The sequence below is a fragment of the Antechinus flavipes genome, chromosome 5, assembly GCF_016432865.1.
Source record: "Antechinus flavipes isolate AdamAnt ecotype Samford, QLD, Australia chromosome 5, AdamAnt_v2, whole genome shotgun sequence".
Taxonomy (NCBI): domain Eukaryota; kingdom Metazoa; phylum Chordata; class Mammalia; order Dasyuromorphia; family Dasyuridae; genus Antechinus; species Antechinus flavipes.
Genome location: NC_067402.1, coordinates 47,313,074 through 47,334,024, shown reverse-complemented (window position 1 = coordinate 47,334,024; position 20,951 = coordinate 47,313,074). Strand labels below are relative to the sequence as shown.

The 20,951-nt window shown below is 39.0% G+C and overlaps 1 protein-coding gene across 1 annotated transcript in view; it reads left to right on the top strand.

The window, feature by feature from the left end:
• Positions 1–20,951, top strand: part of CDK14 (cyclin dependent kinase 14) — a 545,438-nt gene that overhangs the window by 34,720 nt on the left and 489,767 nt on the right.

Sequence of the window (20,951 nt, the reverse complement as noted above, 5' to 3'; positions counted from 1 at the left end):
GGGATTTTAAAATTTGGAGGCACATTTAATCCTGGTTGGATCATTCCACCTTCCACTCCCCTCTTGTCTTAAGAAAGGGAATGGTTGCTATTTCTGCTTTAGCTATTATCTCTCTTATTAGATTGGCCCAGAAAACAAGCAGGAGTATGCAGCTTATGGCCCTTCATGAAATTGGGACATCTTGGGAGATATTTAGGTCAGTATAAAAGTGAGTTGTTTTATAGAATGGAACCAGAAGCAAATTCAGCCCAATTGGAGTTGTTAGCAATATTTGAGGGGGATTATTTTCGGGGGGCTGGGTGGAAGGGAGGAGTTGAGTGGTAGCTCTAGGGGTAGGATGCCACCAGTAAAATCTGTATCCAGTGTGAAATCACCATATAGATTGTGGCAGTTTAAAGCCTATGAACTTTGTGCTACTAGAGAATAGTCCAAAGCTGTTCCTGCTTTTTGCACCCGCATGTTGTGAACACATTGCAATGTTTGCCTTCATGGCCAGAATGATAAAACTTTAGGGCCAGGAGAAAGATGGCCAATTCTGACAAGCGCTTTAAGTTTGCCTTCAGCTCCCTGATTTGTCCCGGTTCTCCTCAGTGTCCTCCCTAAGTCGGGGACTAAAGGCTATGTTGCTGCATAAATATTTGTGTTCAGAGCCAAAGGCCAGTGTGACTCTGAGCCCTGTGAGAACAGAACAGTTTCCATCCACACTCGTATGTTTCCGGCATCCATGACAATGTCAGCCACATCATACTTAATTAAACCTGTTGACTTTCTTGAGCTTAATGAAACAGTATCGAGGGCTGGTTCTAGGCTGCGTTGGGATACAGTAATCATTAAGAACAGCTAGCATTTATTGAGGATTTAAGATCTGCAAAGTTCCTTACAGTCATCTCATTTTTATCCTCACAACTGGGATAGGTAAGTGCTGCTGTTAACTCCGTTTTACAGATGGGGAAACTGAGGCAGTTAAGTGCTTTGTCCAGCATCACACAGCTGGTGTGAACTCAGGTCATCTTCTGGAATTCAAATCTGGCCTCAGAGTCTTACTAGCTGTGTGACCCTAAGCAAGTCACTTCCCTGCTTCCCTTAATTTTTTTCATCTGTAAAATGAGCCCGAGAAGGAAAAGGCAAACCATTCCAGGATCTCTGCCAAGAAAACCCAAAAAGGATCATGAAGAATCGGACGCAATTAAACAACTTGCTATTACTTAGCAAAATGCTCTCACTCGAGTAATTTAATCTTCCACAAAACAGAAGCAGCTTTAACATTCCTTATATATTGAACTACTGTGATTTTGTTAGATCAGATTAAAACGAGGATTTACTAATTGAGATTAGGTTGGTCTAAACTCATAAGCTGATTGATTCTAATTGTGGAATTAGAATTTTTTTTTTCTTCCAAGATTTAATATTAAGTTCCCCACCCCCAAGACTGATATTGATATTAAAAGAGTATGAAACAACCAGAGCATTTTAATTTTTTTGATGTTATTTTATATTTTGCTAAATGTTGAATTTTTGTTGCCTTTTGTTAAGGAAGTTTGTTTTTTTTTTTTAAAGAACATTTAGATCTTTGAAATCATAAAAAATTCTTTTTTAAAACCTACACTGTATGGCAGCTGTGCAGGGATCTTTTCCTACAATATTGTGAGCAATTATAAGCCAAGAAAAAGGGAGAGACCTTGTAAATTATGAATATTTTGAAAATGAGGCACATCCTCCTGCTGCAGAGATAACCCTGAAGTTAATAGCAGTTCCATCTGCCCAGGGCTGATGTCACGAAGATGAGCATTTGGTTCATCAAAGTGACATTTAGCCGAGTGTAAGCAATATTAATCCAATCATAAGCTTTGGTCAAGTTTCGTGCTGGTTTTAAAAGCAGTTGTTTTGGGATTATTTGTAAATCCACATCTAGTGTACCAGGTGAGTAAATGATTGAAATCATCTACCTTTAGGAAGAGAATATAAAATTATACTCTAGTAATTATCATTTGGATCAGTTTTTATCACCTGCAAATGCTTTCTTCTCATTTGGATTGGCTTAGGTACTCTGTCTGCCTATTTCACAATGTATTATTGATGGGATGAACACCCTTCTGCAAGGAAGGTACACATTGCCTACAGTTTTTTTTTTTTTTTTTTTTTTTTTTATTGGAGGGATTTTTAGCAAAATGATCCTCTCTTATTTTTTATTTTCCCTTTCCTTTTGGACCACATTTGGGATTTCATTGGTTTGGGGATTCCTGGTAAGGAAACATTTAGAATTCTTCACAAACTGTCCACTATCTTTTTTTCCATTTTCTTCTTCTTCTTCTTCTTCTTCTTCTTCACCAGCATCTTTTGGAACCCCGAGTTCCCTTCTAAGGTCTACTTCCTTCAAGAGGCCTTTCTTGAGTCCCCAGATGTTAATCACTCACATCTCTTTATTTTGACACTACCTATTCTTAACTTAGCTGTGAACGTGTTGTATCTTTCAAAGAATGGAAATTCCTTCAGGGTAGACACTTTCTCAATCCTTGGCACCCAGCACTGTGCCTGGTAGACGCTCAATAAAGTCTCATTGATTGTTTGATGGATTGATTAATTACTGACTCCAAAGCCCATCCTATGTCTATTAAATCACACTGCCTCTTGATAGCGATAAAAGCAGTTCTCTTTCATGTTCATTTAGGAATGATCACTCGACTTCATCAATTCCATAACCGTTTAAAACTTCTTACCAGATTAATCTTATCTTTTGATTGCTGTTCTGTGTTAAAGTTAACTATGGACTTTGAACCTAATTCCTCCTATTCTAAATTAGTTACCTTAGAAAGTTACATTTTTCTTCCATAGTTCACACAACAATTATTTCTATAAAATTCCTAATACAGGGAACTCTGCTTGAATCCTTACAACATCTCATAAGGAGATGTGATTTCTTGGAAATTTCTTGTATTGGGCCACAATCTGTATCTTTATCATATCTGTTGGGACACTTTCATGTTCCATTGGTCTTTTTTATGAGTAGACCTAGTTCTTAGTAGTTCCTTACAGGAGGAATAAAGACTTCCTGACTTCTCACCATTTCTATTTACTCTCTTTTAGTACACTGAAGGATGTTATTGCTCCTTAAAATGTGATACTTTATTATATGTAATAAACACTGTAATAAAGATGTCTTCTGATTGGTGAAGAATGTCATACGCTTCTATTAATGTTAATTAAAATAATCAGAACTCTCGTATGATTTGTGTGTATGTGTGTGTGTGTGTGTGTGTGTGTGTGTGTGTGTTCAGAAAATTTTATAATTTATCCCTGTTGAATTCTATCTTTTTTTGTTGGACTCTTTTTTAGGTTATTGATTCTTGAACTTTTTGGTTGAACTGATACTTTTGCACTTAAAAGTTATTAATAGCCCTCTTTTTTGTTTATGTGCATTTTATGTGTTGCTATTTACCATATTAAAAGTGGAAAAGTCTTAGTATTGTTGTGAAAATAGTTTTGACTTTATAAATACCATTTTAATGTTCACGCTTTTAGAATTACTATTCTGGCCTCTTAAAGTCTTTTTGAATCATGATTCTGCTCCTTAATGAATTGTGCCTGCCTCTTTTTTGTCATGTACACATTTAACAGCTGTGTCTTCTGTGTCATTGCAAAGGCTACAGCCAAGAGCAGAGCCAGTATAAATTACATAGGAAAAATCAGTCTGCAGACCAAAAAAAAATTAAATAAATAAATAAAAAAATTCACTGAGTCTGGCACGGTGTGGCTACTGAAGTATTAGAGAGTTTTTAGTGACTTATCCAAGACTATAGATGAAAGAATAAATAACCCCCATACCCGAATTCCAGTCTTTCAGATCCTGTAATTTTTTCTTTGCTCTTGATCCCTTAGTTTTAATTGGAGAAAAACCAAAACCAAAAACAGCCTCCCCCCCCCCCCTTCTGTTGTCCCTGTTGTAGGGGGGAAAAGAGAGAAATATGCACAAAAACTTTATGTGCATTTAGATTGAAAAATTTATGAAAACAAGTCCAGTTCATGTTAGGCTGCATTTATTAGCTGCTCTGCCAATGGACCAGGAAGCTGAGACAAAATGGAAAACATTTGAATACTATAGGGATCTTTTTTAGTGATGCTGATAGTGATAGTGGTGGTGGTTGGGGGGGGGGGATTATTTTCACAAAACCACCCTCTCTTGGTCCTCCTTAATTATTGTTTACTGGTCTGTTAACTACTAGGTGAGGTAGCTGTAGGGAGGCTGCAATAGACTTGGAGCCTCTGCCACATAAAGATGGAAAAGACCTGGAGATAAGGCTTTTTTGAAATGATTATGTAAGTCATTGGGAAAGAAATTGGATTAGTAATATTAGATTTCTGTGCTCCTTTTCCAAGGGCACTCTGTGATGCTCTGGGCAGAATAGTTAGAAACTTGCTACTTGCATTAAGTGTTTGTTGACTAAGAACTCAATACCCTAAGATTAGCTTTTATTTGCCTGGAGATCCATTTTCAGTAGTACTCTGTTAAACTACTTTTAGTCATTTTGTTGCTGTAAGCTCCAGAAGGATATTGAGCTAAAATTGGGGGATGGGGATTGTGGCTTTTATGTCTCCTCATAATTCTGAAAAATTGGATTTTGCCTTGATACCTCTCAGCCCCCCACCCTCCCAAACTCGATATAGTGCAAAAAGACCTATGGTTAAAAGCTGGGCTTTCATTATAGACATCTTTGTATGAAAAGAAAACAGATGTTAAGATGTCAACAATAATGAGATTTTTTTTTTTAAGTATTAAGATGAATTATTGCACAGTGTTCCTTTAAAAATGTTATGTAAATTCTCTGGAATAATGTACAGTAGAATGCTTTTAGCAGTAACAATGCATGGGGGCTTGTCAGTATTTCCTTGATAAGTCATTCTTTTTAGGGGTTAATAATTCAATTGTGGAAGCTAGCTTTTGGTAGAAGCTTACTGTATGAGGCTTCAGTCTGGGACTGCATTTTACTTTCGTTTGCAAGTATGAACAATAAAAATAAAATCTGTTTGCTGTCAGAAAATCTAGAAAGGAAACACAAGATACTAGTTTCAGGTATGTTTTTGCCTCCTTTCCCCCTTTTGTTTTTAGAATTAAAAAAAAAAACTGCTTGTTTTTTTTTTTTTTTTTTTTCTATCAGCAATGGAGTTAAAATGAATAGGAATTATTTGGGTATTTATTTTGAAATGCAGAGGAATACTGTAAGCAGTTAGAGGAGAATTGGGTTTATCTCATGAGTTTCTTGTGAAGTTTTACCACTTATATAAATGATATAAAGAGAAATATGTATATGTTTTTGTAACTTTTTTGTGACCCACACTGTATTGGGTTTAGTATAGTTAATTTTTTATAATAGCTTTTTATTTTCAAAATATATGCAAAGATAGTTTTTAACATTCATCCTGGAAAAATCTTGCGTAACAAATTTTTCTCTCCCTTCCTTCCCTTAGATAGCAAGCAATCTGATATATCTTAAACTGTAAATTCTTCTCTCTACTGTGCTTATTGCCGTGCCTGACACATAGTAGGTGCTTAATAAATGCTTGTGGCCATGTATAGAACTACCCTTGTCAGTCCTCACCTGGCATGTTGTGTTCACTTCTGGGAACCACAATTTTGGATATTGGCAATCTGGAGAGTATCTAGAGAAGGGTCATGAAAAATGCCGAGGGTCATTTGTTCTTAACATGAGGTCCCCTAAAGGAAGGGAATATGTTTAGCATGAAGGAATGGAAGAAGGATGACTGGGGAGATATGATAGCTTTGTTCAGTTGTTTAGCAGCCTGAAGGTACTAAGTGGCAAAATTAGTCTTGATTTCTAGAAAGGCTTCCTAAGCTCCAGAGCCATCCCAAAGTAGAGTGAATGGCTGGCCTAAGAAGGCTTTCCCCATCTTTAGCGGTCTTAAATCAGAGGCTGGGCAACTACCTGTAGTGCCTTTGGGGATAGGTTGGACTTATGTGGCAGCTGAGATCCCTTCCCACTCAAATTCTGTGATTCTCCAATAATTATAATTGAGTGAACAAAGTTATCTATCAATTTCATTCACAGGCTCTGCCCTAAAAAGACTGGGACAAAGCAGTCTTTGCCCTCAAGGAGTTTTCATTTGAATGGTAAGGAATAGAACTATGTCCTTTCAAAGCCTGATCCTTCCAATCCTAATTGTCTGTGATCAGTGAATTGTTTAAAAAGCTTAATATTTCTAGTATGTAAATATCAAGGAAACAAAGAGTGTTATTTCTTTTTGAAATCTTCCTTGTCTGATTTTAATTTCCCTTCCTGACACATATCCTGAAAATAATTAACAACCACGTACTGTGTTTCTTTTTAAGTAGATCACTGATCTGGGAAAGTGCTCTTTTAGTTTCAAAAATGGTACAGAGAACAGAGAACAGAATGAAGATGGATATTTTATTCAAGGAGTCAGTGAACTGGGGCAATCTAACTCAATGACAAGAGTTCTATCCAAAGCACACTTAAATCTTTTAGAGGAACAAATGCTGACGTTTCTATTTCTTTAATCTTGCTCAACTTTGCCTTCACATCTAAAGAAAGGAAATTCTATTACAGGAGGTCTGCTGCCTTATGGAAACACCTAGGATCTTTGAGCTGGCCATTTAATATGAAAACTAAAGAACTGTATTTCTGTAATTAGTAAGAGATCTGTACAGTATGAAGGTCTTTCCCTCAGAAAAATTTTCTAGATAAATAATAGGTTCTGGAATTGAATGGTTGCAAAACTGCCCACAGACCTGTTTGAACCATCTGATATTTTTAATGGAGAGAAAAAGAATTAATTTGAAGAGATGAATTCAGGTGTTGACAAGTTTAAATTTTGAATGCGAGTAAGTGTCAAGTCTTTTAAACTTTTCCCTTGTGACTACTTCTTTGGAATTCTCCATCATGCCCCAGCACCAGGAGTGACTTCTTTCATGTCCCTTCTCCTATATGTCGGCTTTCTTTTATGTGTAGTCTTTCCCCATTAGACTGTAAGTTCTTTGGGAGAAGCAACTATCTGGTATTTGTACCACACAATGCCTTGGACATTAGTAGGTTCTTAAAAGTGTTGATTTAAAAAAAAAAAAAAGTATTGATTAACTGATTGCCTATTACTTTCATTAATCTAATTGTCTATCAACTAGTTTATCTATCAATCACTGATCACAGACAATTAGAATTGGAAGAGTCAGAGAGAGTTCTATTCCTTACCATCCAAATGGAAACTCCTTGAAGGCAAAGACTGTTTTGTCCCAGTCTTTTTAGGGCAGAGCCTGTTAATGAAATTGATAGAATTGCCTGGACTATATATTTGACTCTGGATTTTGACAAGTGGTTTGCTATTTCCTTCTCATTTTATAGATGAGGAAACTGAGACAAGTAAAGTTGCGTGATTTGCCCAGGATCACACAGCTAGTAAATGTTTAGGCTGAATTTGAACCCAGGAGCATGAGTCTCCTTTTATTCAAACCTTGCACTCTATGCACTATAGCATGATTTAGCTACTCTTAATAAATGCTTAATAAATTCTTTTTGATGTCTTCTTTGCTTGCCAAAGTGTTTCCATAACTGACCCTTTTAAACATAAGTAATATGTATAGTTCCCAAGTTGCAGTCTAAGATGAGAGGTGTCAGGGAAGGTTGAAGGAATAAGATTCACAATATTCTTAATCTCAGAAAAGTGGAAAGCAGCCTTCTTGGTGGATTAGGGATCTGAGCATTAGGGGATCTTTCTAAGCACAGTCAGTGAAACTAAAGAACCTATGGATACCATATGGAGAATGGTGGTCTGCACTCCTGAGACTGTCTCCAATGGATCCCGCTATGTATCTTGTTTGTACAGAGTACTTTGTTACCTCTCCTGTTAGACTTATTTTCACCATCCTTTGTATTCTTGGTACTTCTTATCAAGGAACTTGGTGCTTAATAAATATATCTATTGATTCGATTTGGGACTAATGGCAAAATAGGCTTTGATAAGAAAGACTGAGACCTACCCTAAAACTTTATCAAAATCAGTATGCATTTTTTTTGATTCTAATAATTATTATCAGTTGAAAGAAATGCATTTCAAATCAAACCGTTAAAGTCTTTGTATTTAAGAAAGCTAATTAAAATCAATATATATATATTTGCTGGGAAAAAAAAGAAAGGCTGTAATTTAGCAAGATGTGTCAGTAAAAAGGAAGGAAGGGGGTACAAAATATGGCCTTGAAATTTTGTGGATATGAATTCAAGCAATCAGTTTGGGGAAAAAAAATTCAGCGATGCTTTTTTCTTTTGGATGATGGTACTGGGCCAATTCCCATTCATGTATAAAATTGTCCATTGCTAGATTCCAAAAATGTAGGATTTTTTTTTTTGGGGGGGGTGGGGTGGGTGGGTGGGAGGGGTAAAGCTCTTCTCCAGAGGCAGTTATATCTCTGTTAGAGGCTGAGGAGAGACTGAAAAAGCTTGTGCCAGGAAAGAATAATTAGTCAATTGATGAATCAGGACTCTGTTTACAGGTCTCTTATGAAAGACAATCATTTGTTAGCTTAAAGAAGGCATATATATCAATGATTAGTGTCAGTCTGAACACTTAGGCTGGTGTATTGCAGTAAATCAAAATTGTAGATACACAGCAAGAGTGCTATGTTGGTGGCAGGGAGTTGTAGGCTTTCTGTACCAAGAACCCAAAGTTTAAATGTGCTAAAAACATGTTTTTAAAATATTTTTTTAAATGTTTAAACAATTAAAAAATTTTTTTGTTTGGTTAAAGAATCAATTGGATGCAAAGTCACTCTGGAAAAACCAAACTTCCAAGGGCTCTGAGTTAATCTGAATGACAATTGGAGAGGAAAATGGTATCCTCCCGAGAAATCATTCCAGAATCCATGCCTTTTCTCCAGGAACAAATAAGGATAAACGCTGGTCACAGGCGCTAGTCGCAGTCGCTGGCTAGAGCATCATCCATCTACCATCATCTATTTCTGTCTGTCATCTACAAAGACCCAATTAATTTCAATAAAAAGAGAAAGAGGGACAGGATGGAAGGAAAGATCTGGGGAGGCACAAATGGATTATGCAAATCATAACCTCGTTGCCCGTAGCAACTCTCAGGGGCTCTAAGTTACAAACCGTTTATAGGTGGGGCCAGGAGTCTCCTCACCTGTCCAGATGTCATCTAATTCCTTTCCCCCAAACAGAAAACTCTAGAATTTAAGTTAAAAATGGGAATAATAACAAAGATAGCTGACATTTGAGGTGTGAAAAGTGATTGATATCATTTCCCTGGATGATCATTCCCTCCCGGACCTCGCCCCTTTAACTCTGAGAGTCCAATTTAAGAATGGTGTCCAAGCTAGTCACGCCTTCATTTCTCTCCGGGCTGCTCTCCCTACTTTCCTGTCCCTCTTCCCCCTCCTCCTCCCCTCCCCACCTGCAATTTCTTCTCTCCTCCGCCGCTCGGTTCATCCTAGTAGCTTTTCAGGTTACTTTTCAGCCTTGTTTCCCCCCATTAAACTATGAGCATCTTGAGGGTAGGAATCGCCTTCCTTTCTGCTCGTGTTCTTACTTCGCCTGGCACTAGTCACTTAAGCCTTACTTATGTGTACAAACAAATTGGGGGAAATGATCCCTGGAGGAAGTCGCTAGAATTTAGGGGCATTGGGAAGGATCCTTGGAGAAGGGGAAACTTTAGTTGGGATTTGCAGGAATCCAGGACAGGAGATGAGAGCGAGTGTTCCAGGCAGGGGGCAGATGCCAGAGTGGGGGTGGGGTGTCTTATTTGAGGAACAGCAAGGAGAGCAGTGTCCCTGGATCCCCAGTATGTGGCCTGCAAGGAGGTGTGTGTGTTTTGGGACAGGTTATATTTGATCCTGGAATTAAGTATTTAATACTTGTTAACTTGAATTGACTAACTCACTTAATACTATCATCTTTGTAATCCAGATAATGACAATTATGTTGCTGGTAATAATAATAATAATAATATTAATAATAATAACAGTGATGATATCTAACACTGATAAAGAACCTACTATGTGCAAGGCACTATGATAAGCACTTAATTATTATTTTATTTGCTTCTCACAACAATTCTATTATCCCTATTTTACAGAGGTGGAAACTGAGGCAGATGGGTTAAGTGACTTGTTCAGGGTTTCATCCACTGTACCAAGTTAATTTGCATTTTAAGAGGTAGTATTTTCTTGCTTTCTTTCTGAGGCAATTGGGGTTAAGTGACTTGCCCAGGGTCACACAGCTGGAAATGTTAAGTGTTTGAAGTCAGGTTTGAAGTCAGGTCCTCCTGACTTCAGGGCGGGAGCTATCCGCTTTGCCACCTAGCTGCCTGCTCCAACCCGTAGTTATTTCAAAGAGCTTCATAATGACTCCGCTTCCTATGATTAGTGAGAAGGTCCCATGGAAAATGATAAAAAAAAATCGGAACAGAAGCGAGTGCAAGGGATAATGTTGTAAAAAAAAAATTATCCTGGCATGGATTCTGTCAATATAAAGTTATTATAAAATAAAATAAAAAGAAAATGATAGAAAAATGTCCAGGTAAAGAATGCTGTGTTTATAGTCAAAGGGCTTTGGACTTGGAGCTGCCTCAGGCTCACGGACCCCTACAGTATTAGTGTGGCCCCTACTCTGTGCTGGGCACTGGGCAGCTAAGTCCTTTTAACATATTTTATCATGTTCTTATTATCTCCCAGAGCTGGAACCTTCTAGGTCAATCTCATTTTATAGTTGAGGAAATGAAGGTGAGTCTGGCTGAGCATCCACAAAGAGGAAGGGTATGAGGCAAGATTTAATTCTCTAGGGTCTCAGTCTGATCTTTCTTTTGTACTTCATTCTAGTGTTTTTTTTTTTTTTTCTGTCCCTATGTAACAAGTCATTAAGAAAATGACTGAGGAAAAAAAAACTGAGAAAACTCAGTTTTCTTGCCTGTAAAATGCCCAACCACCATAATTTGAGGATCAGTAGTATACCCACTGGCGGCAGAGTGCTCTGTAATCATCTCCCATCTGCCAGCATCTCCATCACGCCCCCAAGCTAGCTCTTCCCCTTCTCCTCCTTGTATGTCTTCCCCCATTGTATTTCTTTTATGTTGTATTCGAACCCCCTCTGCCTAGCACATGGCAGGAGCTTAATTAAAATTTAGTGACTATTGGCACAATGTGGTGTCCAAATCACAACCATTATAATAACCATCATCATTTTGTTAGCTCTCATCCTAGCATATTCCCCTTTAGTCCAGTGTCCCTGGGACTTCCTCTCTGCAGCCCACCCCTCTTTGATGATGATCATCTCCTTTTGGAAGATGGTACCTGGATGACAACATAGGACCAAGATTAGGGTTTGGGCTAATGCTGAGGGGACATTGGGGAGGTGGGGGGAGACTTGGGGTGAATTTTTTAGTTTTCTCCCACCTCCTACTCCAGCCCCAACTCACATCCTTGCCAGTGTGTCTTTCACTGTGCAAATAGTTGTTGCATGGGTTTGTTTGCATTGGCCTTCAGCAAAACCGTGAAGGAAGTGAAGTTGGGCTTGGCTTATTTCCCGACTTCTCTTGCAACACCCGTCTTGGTGCTTCACCAAGAAAATAAGACAGCCCCTTCCAACAAACCAAAAGCCAGAAAACCGAGCCCAAAAGATACCCCATCAAAAAACAACCCACCTCCCCAAAAACCCCAGCCCCGCCCCAACTGCAGTAATTCAACCGAAACTCAACAAAGAAATCAAACCCTCATGAGCTGTTCTGCCCACATCTTGCTTGTCTTTCCATGGATTATTTCTCTTGGATGATCTTGGCTCCCTGGGCCTTCCTTAACTTGGACCATGGGCAGTTTCCAGATCTCCGTCTTCAGCCCTGGTGGGTCCTGAGCTTGGGGCCCACATTCCAGCTTGCCTGGATTTGACCCTGCCAACTCAGATGGAACTCCGTTCAGCAGCAGGAAAACTGCCATTCCTTCCCCCTTCCCAGTCTGTACCCCTCTCTTCAGTCAACCACACTTAAGAGCTGTAAGGACTCTCATCCTACTCGCTCCTTGAGCAGGTGAAGAAATTGGGAAAGGTTGGGGAGGGTGTGGGCCCTTTGGCTACCGCATCCCTTCTGATCCCTTCATGTTTGACTGGGCTTTCTGTCTCACACAGCCAGGGAGATACCACATCTTGTTATTTCTAACAGCTCTGACCACTTACCTGTGTAATCACCTCAGTTCTCTCACCTGTAAGTAAATAAAGAAGCCAGACCCCACGAGTCTTCCAGCTGGGAATTTAGGAACCCTGCTCTTATGAGCTGTCACTGAGTCCTGGTGGGAATTCCTTCAGACTGTCTTTATCCCACAGGAGTTTGCCTAAATAAGCATTCGGATTCTCCTAAATATGTGGAATTTCCTGTGAAAGGATATTACTCTAGTTTAGTCATGATTGGACTTTTCCTAGATTGAAGAAAGAGGAAGGAGGAGGGGCAATTCTAAATTAAGGATTGCAAAGTGCTATACACTTTATCTCAGATATTATTATTGTTGTGTGGGGCATTGACCCTTACCCAAATTAAAATCAGAGACTCTCAAGGTAAAAAGCAAAAAAGGAGAAAGGGCAACTCCCAACATACAAGGTGTCAGTGGAGGAATGCAAAGTACAAACTGCAAAAAACAAGGTTATATAGACCCTAAACCTTCACCTCCCCCCTGACCTTTTCTCCCATCGTCTAAGGGAGTCCAAGCTTACACCCTAAACTGGGAAATCTGTCCCAGAAACAAAATAATAATAGTAAACAACAAAATCTTTACCCATTAAGTTCTTAAATGCGAATTAAGAAGTGGGGAGGGGGGAAGAGGGAGACGGACAGGAGGGGAGATGTTCATCCAAGACAACCGAAAACCTGCAGCTTTTTAGCTATAGCTCAACCCGTTATTGCAAAGTCTCAAGTCACAATGAGGACATGAGTCAAGGTCACATTCCCATGAGAGGTCTTCACTCAGTTTATCCTATTCATTATGATTATGAATATTATCTTCTTGGAGTTAATTATGTTTTGTTTTGGCCAAAAAAAAGAAAAATAACCAGGGAACAGAAGCAGATTTATGTTTCTATACTACAAGCTCTCTGTGAGTTTTGTAGAGAATCAGTGAATGAGATCATTCTTCCATTTTTTTTTTCCACCACAGAGATTTCTGAGATATTAAACTGACCATGCTGTTTCCTTGTTCAAAGACCTTCAATAGCTCCCTATTGCCTGTAGGATCAAGGATGTCCTTCTTCACAGAAACGTTAGGTCCTTCACACCCTGCCTCCATCAGCTTACTTCTAGTGACAGTTCATAGGATCCTCTTTCACGTACTCTACCCTACAGCCAGACTGACTACCAGCTACTGCTTTTGTACAGTACACACGGGCTGGCCGCCCTTCCACTAAATCTTCATCCTTCCTCTTCTCTGACTTGGAGAGCCTGCCTCAGTAAGCTTCCCCAGGCAGGACAGGGGATGATTTGGCTTCTGTCTTTGTGGATCACCTGTCTGGCATAATGCTTTGCATACAGTCGTTACTTAATTGATGTTTGTCAAGTGGTTAAGTGTCCAGCTCTCTCTGACTTTCCCATATCAAAGTCTCTGGATCTTAGCTCCTGGAAGGGAAGGGATCTCAAAAGTTCATATCATTTGGTGAGGAATCACATAACTTAAAAAAAGTCACAGAGATAGGACGCAGATTCAAATCTGTGTTCACTATCCTCCGACCTCAGATCCCAGCACTTTTCCCATTCTGAGATTTAAGAACGAATTGGCCAGAGTGGAGGCCCCTGTGTGGAGAGAGTAGAGCAAAATGTAGCTGATCTGTTTAAGTGATGGGGCTGCAGAAATAAAACAGCTCCTGATCTCCAGAACCTTATATTCCATTGGGAAAAAATAGCATATACACAAGGACAAAGTACACACAAAGAAATCCAGAGCATTTTCAAAAAGGGGAGAGTGCAGTAAGTGTTTATTGGCTGACTGATGGGATCAGGGAAGCTTCTTGTATAAGGCATCTGTGTTGCTTGCTTTGAAGGAGGAGGATTCCGAGAGGTCAAAGTGAGGAAGGAGAATATTTAGACATGGGTGATTGTTTATGCAAAAGCTTGGCTATAGGAGATGGAATGTCAAGTGCAGAAAACAGTCAGCAGGCCATTGTGACTACCAGAGCAGACTGAGCCAATGGGAGTAATTCGAAATAAGACTGGAAAGATAGAGGGGAGACATTGCGTAAGATTTTAAATGATTGATTGGAAAGTTTTTATTTTATTCCAGATGCATTCAGAAACCATTAAAATTTTAGAAGTGTTTGTGGTGAGGGAATTTATGGAAGGCTTTGAGCATTCACTAGAGGAATCAATCCATAAGCATTTATTGAGCTCTTGTTATGGGGTCTGGTTTGGGCAAATATGATACAGGAGCATTGTGAAAGGTGCCCAGAATAGAGAAACAAAAGGAACTGTTCTCAGGGAGCTTCCATTCTGACATTCTGACAGAGTGGAGAGGACATGTGTATGCTTTGCATTTTTTTATGCAATATAAATAAACAGATATATAATATATACAAAAATAAGGTTCTTTTGGAAAGGAGGAGTCTAGCATGGTTTTGGGGGAAGGAGAGAGAATGGCTCAGAAAAGACCTCTCAGGGACTAAGTCCTCAAAGAAAATCTGGCATTTCAAGGTGGTAAATATTCAGAAAGGGAAGACTGGATTTCCACGGATCATCACTATTTCCATTCTGTAGAAGGAATTTCTCTGTACATTTACATTGTTAATACCTTCGATGTTCTTTTCAAATCTGAGATTTTGTGATTTTTGTGAATGTTTTACAGAAAGATATTTGAGCCACACACAAAAATATTTCCCAAGTGTGACTCGATATGAGATTCAAATATGATCAAGAGTTTATTAATTCCTTCCCTTTCCTTTTCCCCTTCTAATCCTGTACATTAGTTGGTATCCGGTCTTGAGTCTTGATCCCTCATTTTTTTCCCAGCCATTTTTTAAGTCATATTTTGTACTAGGGAAAAAAAAAAATGTTTGTTTTTGTTGATTTAATGACAATAATCAAAGGCAGGAGGAGTTGGAACTCTTTCCTATGTAAAGTGTTGAACTGGACAAAGCCTTGAGCTGAGTAATTTGTCTGACCTTCATTCCCACTGCTCTCCTTTTTCCGTTGATATTAAGATGATTGCTAATCAGATCTCCTCTGGAATTCCTGGGGAGATGACCCTTTAAATTCAAAGCTGTATTGCTATTTAATTGTTAAGATGAATATGACATTCCAAAGAAACCATCCAACCATTGTTGTTTGGCCCGGAAAAGGTGGTTTATACAGATCCTTCTGTTCTCAGTCCCAGCCCTACTTAATGGTTTTAGCCATTAGACAAGCTTCAGGGCAAGAAAGTAGTGTCCAGGGACCAAACAGGAAAAGGAAGTATCCTGTCAGTGTTCTGAGGTTTAAGTAAGTCTCTTTGACTCTTAATGGTAGGATTAAAAAAAAAAAATTGGCTCCATCATTCAGTGATTGCTAGTTAGCAATCCACTCTTCCCCTTTAATTAAATTACCAATGAGTATGACTTTAGCATTAGTTAAGATATAGATTGGAGATAAGGAGTAAAAATACTTAAGCATATTGTCATATTATATGAACATGATTTGACCAGTGAAATTTATTTCACATCAAGAGTGGCCTTTATTTGCCTCTAGAGATTAGGGTATCCCCATCCTCCCCCCCCCCCTCTCATTTTCTCTCTCTCTCTCTCACACACACACACACACACACACACACACACACACACACACACACACACCTTCTTCTTCCTATCTCCACTTCTGTCTCATCTCTAATTCCTTCATATTTTGTCTTTGTATCTTCTTTACACATAGATGCCGGGGACATAATGGTTTAATAACAGTATTGATTGATTGGTAGGTTGACTTTTTCATCCAGGAATGCGAAATCCAAGCAGTTAGCTCCCAATTTACAGCTAAAATAAGGACTCTTCTTTGTCGTGTGAGAGTATCTATTATGTTGTTTTTGAGCAGTCTTAATACCGCTCCATTGGATGCAACAACCGAGGTACAGTGGAAATGATGTACCAAATGATGTGAATGAGGAGAGCCCCGAATGAAGAGATTGGTGTAAGCTCCAACTGTTGGGATTCGGTCAGAATTCACAACGGCCATTCTTTTTGGCAAAAGGTGGGTTTATTTAGGAGATGAGATTACAGACAAAAAGAAGAGGTACAATAAACACTAAGAGTGTTGGGAGAGCACAGAGCAAGGAAAGGGCTTTTAATAATTAATGATGGAAAAGACAAGTTCTCTACTCATAATTAACCAGCAGAAAAAGAATACCCCATGAGGTTGGAGTATGCTCTTAGCTGGCAGCACCCTCCAAGAGTCAGTTAGCTATAAGAAGGGGAAAGATAGAATAAGGCATGCTGGGAGATGAGAGAAGAGATACCCCGTGGTCTAGTCGGGGGATGAGGAAGGGAAGGTACCATGTGTCTGGGGAGGGGGAAGGAGAAAGACTTTACAAGGCAGAGTGAAGTGGTGGGCTAAAAAGGAATTCAGCAAAGATGAGTGAGCCATGGACAGATTTATTAGGGAAATCTTGCCTCAGGGGTTTGATATATGACTGGGATTTAAATGGCTGGACACAGCAAGGAGGGGCCAGACTAGAGAAGGACCCCCCCCACCCCATAGAGGGACCATGAGTGCCCTTCCCTGCCCACCCATGCACCAATCCCTCTCTACCAACAGCACTCAGTTACTGAGGACCTCATCAGACAGAGCCATGGTTCTGGATCCCGTTGGATCAGGATAGGCCACCAAATGTTAGGGAGAGAGGATTATGGATCCCAAATTATATCAGGATATCAGCCACATCATAGGTTATTTCAAAAGAATTTGTGGGCTTAGAAATCACCTTCAGATCCAGAAGCAAGGATTTTTATTATGCTGTCATTCGCTGACCAAATCCATGAGGGGTTTTAGCAGTTAACTAAGGGAAAAGCCAAGGTCCCTAGTGGAACTCATAATCAGCCAGGAGGAAGATGCCCTTCAGATGGGGCAAGTTTCTAATGAACCCTTGATTGCCTAAAGTTGGGCTAATCTCCTACAGAAGGAGTTTGGGGCAAGAGGATTATGCCATTGACTGGTGGACTAATCCAGAGTTAGGGTCCTAATAGGTGCTAGCCATTGTCATGCTTGGCAATCTTAACCTTAACCTTAACAAGGAGTCAGTGAATTGGTGAGATACAAAAGGGGAAATGCAACCTGGGGATTGACATCATAACTAGGCTTTCTGATGGGATACACTAACTCTGGAGTTATGGTGGTCTTGTCAGTGCAAAGAATGAAGCTAAAAATTCAACCTGGTGTGGATTATAATAAAAATCCACTTAAAAACAAAAGACCTAATCATAAGCCAGTGGTTCTCAAACTTTTGTTTTCAGTATCTTTATCCTATTAAAAATTATTGAAGATCTCTCCAAAGTGTTTTTGTTTATCTGGATTATATTTATAGACATTTACCATACTGGAAATAACAACTATTTTTGAATTTGTAGACCCTCTAAAAGGGTTTCAGAGATCCCTAGGATTCTCTAGACCATACTTTGAGAACCATTGTCATAAGCAAAGGTTCCTTCCTGCTTGCCTCCTGGAGTAGCTTGGCTTCCGGACAGTTATTCAGGCTCTCTTTGTCAAAGCCTACCTAGCTAACAAGGATTTCATTGGTATTAATCAATTTATTCCGAATCTTTGTGGCCGGTGCCATACTCTGAAACAGCTTCTTTCAGTTTCAATTTTTTATTTGCCCATTCCAATCAATATAACATTAGGCAGATTACTTAACCTCTCTCTATTTACTCTGTTAATATTATAAATATGAATAACCTGTTGTTTGGGTTTTTATTTTTAAAAAAAATTCTTTCTAATTTGTTTATATATTACCTTAATTCCTGAGTATCACCCTCTCTCTTCAGCCCTAACCATATTTTAAAGACATTTAAAAAGAAAGAGAAAAATACATTTCAGGAAAATCAATCACATCATTGGTGTCTGATAGTTTATGCATTTCTTCACAACATTAGTCTGCCTACTTCCTTCCAACAAAGGGAGGAACGTGTTTTTCCTCAGCTCTGTTTACATCATTTCATTACAACTCTTACTTCACTCTGTATCAGTTCATACAAATCTTTTCATGTTTCTCTGTTTTCTTAAGAACTTATTAATTTACTCCATTCACTTAACATAGTTTCATCCAGTCTTAAGTCACGGGGCATCTACTTTATTTCTACTTTTTTGTTACCTCATCCCCAAACTGCTATTATTATTTGCACACATGGGATCTTTCAGTTTTTGTAGGGGAGCTTTGTAATGAATGTGCCATGGGAACTCTGGTTCAAAAAGTATTGAATTTTAGTTACTGATCTACCTGCTTATATTTTCAAAGCATCCAAAACTCTCTTCAAGAAAGTTCTGTTTACATTCCTGGCAATTTGTTGAACATACCACCAGAGTGGATAAATTCATTTTTATCTTTATGAGTAAGCAATTTTACTCCTCCCAGAGATTCCATTTGGCTCCCAGAGATTCCATTTGGCTTTCTGAAAGAAGTGGTTTATTTTATATCAGAAAGCTTTTTGCTTCTGAGGGGAATATTTTACTTACTATTCACAGTTTCATTCTGGGATTGATCGCATTGTGACTGTTGGCACTAAAGTGCTAAATGTGTCATAAAGTGGCTCAGGATCTTTCCTTATATTGGATTAGAATGGTCAGGAGTTGCCCCATTTTTTGTATTTGAAGAGCTTTTGAAAGAAAGCATCAAGACTGTAAATTGTCGATGCCCAATGGAAGCACTCCAGGCTTCTGAAAGTAGCCTTTATATAATTCCTGCCAATCATGGTAAATGTTAAAAATGAGAGAGGTGAGAGGAAAAAGGTTGAGAGATTACTTTTGGGGTTTTCTTTTTTTGGATTGATAATTGTAAGTAATGAGTTTGTAAAAGTCATATGTAAGAAGATGAGATGGAACCTGTAAAACCAAATGAATAGCAGCTGGCTAAAAGCTGGTCTGTTTCTTGGAAAGGGAATTGTAGTTGATATATTTGAAGCGGAAATTACACATGCTTCCTGGAGGTTTAAGTCTCTTTTACTGACCTCCACATGAGAATGTGGGAATTATAATCTTTTTTGCCCTCTCCCCCCACCATGAATTCTTATGATTTTAAGATGTAGCTTGTTTGATGGAATCTGACTTCGGTAGGATTGGATTGGAATTTAGAGATGGGTTATGTAAGAAGGTATATAACTATATTATAATAACATATAATAGATAATATAATAAGCAATATTATATAGCTTCTTATCTCTGTCTTCTCCTTGAAATGCAGCATGAGTGAAAGTGATATCAAATTTTACATCGGAAAGAAAATTTATGCTTAAAAGATCCAAAAACACTAATTATTGTGAGGAATAGAGTTGTGAAGTTTGCCTTTCTATTTAAATAAAACAATCAAATAAATCCTGCCATTTCCCACCTTAGCTTTTCTTCTTTCCTGACTCCACTCTTTGCAAAATATTTGCTTATAATTTTTGCAAGCCTGTCCCCAATTCTGGAGCTTCTTATTATTCCCATCAGGATTGCAGATGGAGATGGTGAGAAGACTATTGGTCAACTCCGCATCTAGACTAAGAATCCTTTGCTCTGTAGCCCTATTGACCACTGCAACGATGGGGATTGATGATGCATGTTGAGTTTGTACTAAGCCTTGGTGCACTTCTGGGACCTGACCTGTAAAAGGGGGACCATAACCTGGAGAAATAGAAGTGTAATTTTGCAGAGTCAAACTTGATTCTTAGTAGGGAGGGCTTTCCATGTACAGTGAGGAATTCCTGGGTCCCGCAAGGAGCTGCAGCATTCAAACTGGAGAGGTGGGTTTGTGGAGGAGTTCCTAGCTTGAGCAAGGCTCGAGTCAAGGAATGTATAGTCCTTTCCTCAAGAGGGAAAAAATGTGGGCCTTTTCTTGCCTGAGGAATGTGAGTTATTTCGACTATGTACATCTGGGGATAGGACTTGATGTAGGAGAGTATTCTCAGTTTAGACCTAGAGGTTTCTGGGAAGTGGATTTATAAAAAGGTAAAATTACTTCTTTCTGACACTCTTAATAGTAGAGAGGGCACTGGACCTGAGTTCAAATTTTCCCCCAAAAATCTTCTTGACTTCAGTTTCTTCAATTGTCAAATAAGAGGGCTGGATTAGAAATATTTGGGTCTCTTCTCTAAATTCATGATCTCCTAAGGAGCTCTTATCAATATTAGAGCAAAGCCCTCATAATTGGGGGCAGGAGATTTTTACATCTTGAAGACCACAGTTCCATGGAGTGACAAAGACCCAGGACAGTACTGGGGGTGAGGGGGCACCTATTTATTTACTCTAGTGTCACAGAAGAAAATAATGAAGTCAGAAAGATAGCAAGTTTCAGGAAATGTGATTAATCTATTTTCTGACACAGAGGTGAAGTGCGATGGGGCACTTAGGTAGAAATATTCTCTTACGGGCATTGGTTTCCTTATCTGCAAAAATTAGAGCAGTGGACTTGAAAGCCTCTTGAAGCTCTCAATCTGTGGTTCATTGTTGACCTCTGAAGATCTTGCCCTCTGGGTCTGGAGTTTAGGAGGGATGTGAGAATGAGAGATAGACATTTGGGTTCTCTCCATAGAGGCGTGTAGCTTTTGGAATGAGTGAGATTGCCAGGGAAGAGAATGAAGATTGATGAGGATCTCAAAAACATACCACCTACTTGAAGGGATTGGATACAGACGATTCCTGAAGATGGTAGTATTAGGTATTAGAGAAGCAGAACCAAAGGAGGAAAGAACATTCAATAATGGGTAGTTGCTACTTTGTGATAAAAAGTAGGGAGA